Raw genomic sequence first — 6,000 nt, 5'->3', positions numbered from 1 at the left:
TATTAAGCAGCTATTAATTACCAGGTTGGGGGGAGAGAGGAGAAGGACAAAAAAAATGAAACAATCCCTACTGGAAAGGACTTTATATTCTAATGGAGGTAGACTTGATGGTCCCTTTCAGCTCTAAATCTATAGATTAAGATTTAAATCCTATAATCTTTCAACATCTAAATAATATTATCTAGCCAGTTCCAATGATCTTGTGATGAAGAAAGCCATCTATACCCAGAGAGAGGACTGTAGGAGCTCAACGTGGATCACAACATAATAGTCTCACTCTTTTTGTTGTTGTTAGCTTGCATTTTGTTTTCTTTACTTTCTTTTTTTTTAATCTGATTTCTCTTGTGCAGCAAGAGAATTGTATAAGCATGTTTATACATATTGGATTTAACATATATTTTAACATGTTTAACATATATTGAATTGCTTGCCATCTAGGGGAGGGAGTAGAGGGAAGGGGGATAAAATCTGAAACACAAAGCTATGCAAGGATCATTGTTATCAAATTATCTGTGCATATGTTTTGAAAATAAAAAGCTTTTTTAAAAAAAGATAAAATTTTAAATTAATTAATTAATTAAATGAAAATAAATAAATAATACTATCTATGTTCTGTATTTCAGTGAAACTGGACAACTCTCAAGCCCTCTCCAACACCTTGTGTTTTTCCATCTCCATCTCTTGGGCTTCTTCTCCTCCATCCCCATTCTCCTCCTACCTCTGTCATAATCCTGCCCATTCTTTTGAGGTTGACCTCCAATTTTATTTCCTCCATCAAACCATTACTGATCTTCCTTCTCCCACTGAATATTTGTTCCTCTGACTTCACAGCACTCTATATTTTCCTGATTACTTGTCATGCTCTGTCTTGTTTTATAGCTATTTATGACCATCCATGTGTTTGATCTCTGGTATGAGGTCCTTGAAGGCAGACAGAGCACCAAGCCTAGGAAGGGGCACTCAGTGAGTACTCAGAGGATGTTCCCTGACTCTAAATCTTGAAAACAAGACCGTTTCTCTTTTAATATTATATTTTTATAATAAGATGAAATTCCTCCCAAGACAATCTTATTTCTCTCAAAACTGATTGGGAGCAGGGTAAAGGGTATGAGAAAGTCAGATACAATGCCAATTCAATTCAGTAAACATTTATTAAACACCTACTATGTGATAGGCACTGTGCTAAGTGCTGGGGATACAAAATGAAGCAAAAGAGACAATCTCTTTCCTCAAGAAGCCTATAGACTAATAGATTATATGCCAACAAGTCACATTTCCTGTGAAGGAACCAGAAATGTGACAGTCAATCTGGGAAATTTTTCTCCTGAACTGCTAAACAGGAACCAACTCAAGTTCAAAGCTGTCATAGAAGTAGAGTGAGCAGATATAGCACATCTGTACTGTACCCACACTGTGAACTCATGTTCCTCACCATCATGTGATAGGCAGAGTAGGGATTATTTCATTTATTTACAGGGGAAAACATGAGGTCTAGAATAGGGGAATATTTTTCACATAGCTAATAACTCAGAGTTATGACAAGAACCAAGGTCCTAGAGTCCTGGGTTCAAATCTTTTAAATGATATTTAGTATCTGTATGACATTGGGTAAGCAACATAGCCTCCTTGGGCCTCAATTTCCTCATTTATAAAATGAGATATTTAAACCAGATGTCCTCTCGGGTTCTTTCCTACTCTAGTTCTAGGATCCTTAGAATAAGAAGTTACAGATGGAAGGAATCTTTAAGGTCATTTCCATGGGTTCTTAACCTCAAGTTCTTGAATTTAGCTTTTTGTTTGTTTGTTTTTTAGTATTTGCTAACTATTTCATCATAATTGGTTTCCTTTATAATTCCATTTATTTTATTATATGCATTTAAAAACAGGATTTTGAGTTGTGTAGCCTTTACCAGACTGCCTAAGGAATCTATGTCATAGAAAAAAAGGTTGAGAACCCCAGATTTGCAAAGAAAGAGAGAAAAGATGCAAATGCACAAAAATAGCTTTTAAGCAGCTTTTATGTGGGAGCAAAAAACTGGAACTTAAAGGAGTATCCATCAATTAGGAAATAGCTGAACCAATTATGGTATATTAATATGATGGGACACTATTGTACTGTGAGAAATGATGAAGGGAATAGGTTCAGAAAAACCTCAGAAGACTTATGAACAGATGAGGAGTGAAATGTGAAAAACCAGGAGAGCAATTAATACAATAAGAACATTGTTGTAAAGACCCTGATCAATGCACAACTAATCATGATTCCATAGGACATTATAAAACATGCTATTCACCTCCTGACAAACAAGCAATGGTGTCAGAGTTCATCTTGAAACATTCCTGGACAATGCAGGAATTAGTTTTACTTTACCGTACCTATTTGTTACAAGGGATGATTTATTTTTCTTTTTTTGTTTGTCCAACAAGGGAAGGCAAGAGAAAGAAAAAATAGACTTCCATTCATTGAAAAGAAATAAATCTAAAAGAAAAAGAAAACATATCAAATGATCTAATTTTACTCCCTCATTTTACAGATTAAGAAACTGAGACTTAAGTTACAGAGTTCCTCAAGGTCGAGCTAGTAAGGTGAAGAACTAGGATTCTAAAGACTAGTACTCTTTTCAGAGGCACTTCCCACAGCATTTCAAAACAGATTGGTAAGTCTTAATACGTGTGGAACTTGACACAGAATTGAGACATTCATCCTAATCTTCAGTGAGGCTCCACAAAGGGCAGCCTTGGTTCTTGAAAGATGTCAGGCCAAAGATAAAAGGGAGAAATGCTTTTTACTCAGGTTGGATAGAATAGAAATATTGCCTTTTCCCAAACCATAATCCTCAAAATGCCTGCCTAAGTCATATCACCTTGGAACCTTGTAGTTATTCAGGAAGAGAAGCAAAACAGGAATCAGGAAAATGAGCTCATGATATTTGGGGTCATTCTAGATGATGTATATAAGAAAGGACATTGACAAACTGATATACATCCACTTTAAGTTCTTAGAAATTGCACAAGACAGTTTGCTTCATATCTGCGTTAGGTCCTGTTACCCAAGTCTTTGACTCATCACAAATATACAAGTATTAGCTTTTCGGGAATTTGGCAAATTCTTTTTAATATTGTTTTTTCTTAATTTTTCCAGCTCTGCAATCTGGAATTATGCCCAAAAAGTTATCAAACTGTGCATACCCTTTGACCCAGCAGCGCTACTACTGGGATTATATCCCAAAGAAATACTAAAGAGCGGAAAGAGACATATATGTGCCAAAATGTTTGTGGCAGCTCTTTTTGTTGTAGCTAGAAACTGGAAGATGAATGGATGTCCATCAGTTGGAGAATGGTTGGGTAAATTGTGGTATATGAAGGTTATGGAATATTATTGCTCTGTAAGAAATGACCAGCAGGAGGAATACAGAGAGGCCTGGAGAGACTTAAATCAACTGATGCTGAGTGAAATGAGCAGAACCAGAAGATCACTATACACTTCAACAACAATACTGTATGAGGATGTATTCTGATGGAAGTGGAAATCTTCAACATAAAGAAGATCCAACTCACTTCCAGTTGATCAATGATGGACAGAGGTAGCTATACCCAGAGAAGAAACACTGGGAAGTGAATGTAAATTGTTAGCACTAATATCTGTCTGCCCAGGTTGCATGTACCTTCGGATTCTAATGTTTATTGTGCAACAAGAAAATGATATTCACACAAATGTATTGTACCTAGACTATATTGTAACACATGTAAAATGTATGGGATTGCCTGTCATCGGGGGGAGGGAATAGAGGGAGGGGGGGTAATTTGGAAAAATGAATACAAGGGATAATATTATAAAAAATATATATATATATATAATAAAAAAAATTAAAAAAAATTTTTTTTCCAGCTCTGAACTGTAGTTGGGGGGTAGGGGTGCAGAGATAAGGATGAATGGGAAGAATGGAAGTCATTAGTCTCAGTCTCTTCCATGAACCTAACACTTGCCAAGGTTAAGAACATATTGCAATGATATGTTTTTCTCTATCCCCTTCTTCAGGTTTTGGTCCCTTTATGTCTCCCCCATGGAGACACTAAGGAATAAAAATGAATTAATGAATGTTTATTAAGCACCTACTAAATGCCATGAACTGTTAGGCACTGGGAATCCAAAGACAAAAAATGTAATGGACCTTGCCTTCCAAGAGCTAATATTCTATAAGAAGAGACAACATATATACTTATATTGTTGTTTTTACTCATTTCAATGATGTCTAACTTTTCTTCACTCATTTTGGAGTTTTCTTAGCAAAGATACTAAAGTGGTTTGCCTATTTCCTTCTACAGCTTATTTTACAGATGAGAAAAGTAAGGCAAACAGATTTAAGTGGCTTATCTAGGGTCACTCAACTATTGTCTTCACCTAAATTTTCCTCACTCCAAGCCTAATATTCTAAGTACTGTACCACCTAACTATACATCTACAACTATATATGTATAAAATAACACAACATAATTTTGCAAGGAGGAAAACCCTAGTATCTGAAACAGAAAAGATCTTACATAGATAGGGTAGTAGTATTTGAGATAAGCTTTGAAGAAAACTAGGAATTCTAAGAGTCTGAGATGAGGTAAGAAGCATGTGGGTGGGACCCTGTAAAGACTAGAAGGGAGATGAAATGGGGTTAGATAAAGCTTTTTCTTCTCCATTATCTAATTTGATCCTCGTAACTGTCCCTATAAAAGAGTCAGAGCATTTATCTCCATTTGACAGAGGAAGAAATTAAAGCTCAGAGAGAAGGAAGTGAATTGGCTAGATCAAGGAATATTTACAATTGAGTAACTGAGGACAGAACTCCAAATTGCTTTCCATAATGACTAGATCAATTCACTGCTTCACCAACAGTGCATTAGTATACCTGTTTTCTTTCAGCCCCCTCCAACATTTGTCATTTTTCTTGTCAGCTTTGCTATGCTGATAATTGGGACGTAGAACTTCAGACTGGTTTTATTTTGCATTTTTCTAACTAATAGTGATTTAGAACATTTTTTCATATGGATGTTGATAGCTTAGACTTTTTTCCTTTGAAAACTACCTGTTCATATTCTTGAACCATTTGTCAGCTGAAGAATGACTGTTATTCTTATATATTTGTATCAATTCCTTATGTATCTTTTCACTTCATATTTCTTCATGTTTATACTACTGACCACTTTTTAAATGAAAAAGTACCTTGTAAAGTTTAAAATGTGTTAGGAATATGAGCTATTATTATAATGATTTATACTATTAATCATTATAAAGCACTTATTATAATTATATTACATATAATATTATTTATTTTAATTTTTATAATTCCAATTTTCATCACAATTCCAATTTGATTATTATGTCACATTCTAGAATCATTTAAAGCTTACCAAGCTTTACTTTCCTCCTATCAAGCCAATGAGGCAATCATTGTATTAGAACTATATCATCACAGTATTGGGGAACAACTTAGAGTCTAACATGGACCTGAACAGGAGTCTCCTACAGCATCCCTATCAAGTAGTGACTTTGCTTGAAAGACTTCCAGGAATGAGGAACTTATTCCTTTATAAGGTATTCCCCAGCTCCCTTTTTTCCAGTGTGTTTTACCTCAGGCAGCCGCCTACCTTGGCCACTTACTAGTTCCAACTCTGGCTTAATCCACTGACAAGTCTTGTCATTTCTACATTTCCCCTATACATCTCCTTCTCTCCACCCAGAGAGCTGCCACCCTGATGCAGACTCTTAACACCTCATGTCTAGACTACTGCAATAGCCTGCTGGATGCTCCTCCTGCCCTATTTCTCCTCACTCTAATTAAATCCTCTTCTCAACTGTCAAAGTAGTTTCCTTAAAATGCTAAAATAATGATGTCATATCTCCTCAGCCAACCCCCCAAATCAATAAACTCCAGTGGCTCCCTATTACCTCCTTGAAAATATTAAATCCTCTGTTTGGCATTCAAGACCCTTGCCCTCTTTCTACCCTCC

The 6,000-nt window shown here is 35.7% G+C and overlaps 1 protein-coding gene and 1 long non-coding RNA gene across 2 annotated transcripts in view; both read left to right on the top strand.

The window, feature by feature from the left end:
* Positions 1-862: 862 nt before the first annotated feature.
* On the top strand, positions 863-3,423 carry LOC141553588 (uncharacterized). Its single transcript, XR_012485540.1, has 3 exons — positions 863-963; positions 2,535-2,657; positions 3,143-3,423. It is a non-coding gene; the product is annotated as an uncharacterized LOC141553588 (long non-coding RNA).
* A 2,004-nt stretch (positions 3,424-5,427) lies between these two features.
* The window catches only part of TGM2 (transglutaminase 2), a 58,785-nt gene continuing 58,212 nt past the window's right edge, over positions 5,428-6,000 (top strand). The window contains exon 1 of the mRNA XM_074292706.1: positions 5,428-5,584. The gene's annotated coding sequence lies outside the window, so the exon portion shown is untranslated. The remainder of the gene's footprint in view (positions 5,585-6,000) is intronic.

The sequence above is a fragment of the Sminthopsis crassicaudata genome, chromosome 2 (genome assembly GCF_048593235.1).
Source record: "Sminthopsis crassicaudata isolate SCR6 chromosome 2, ASM4859323v1, whole genome shotgun sequence".
Lineage (NCBI taxonomy): Eukaryota > Metazoa > Chordata > Mammalia > Dasyuromorphia > Dasyuridae > Sminthopsis > Sminthopsis crassicaudata.
The sequence above is the reverse complement of the archived record's forward strand: the minus strand, read 5'-3'. Positions and strand labels throughout refer to the sequence as shown.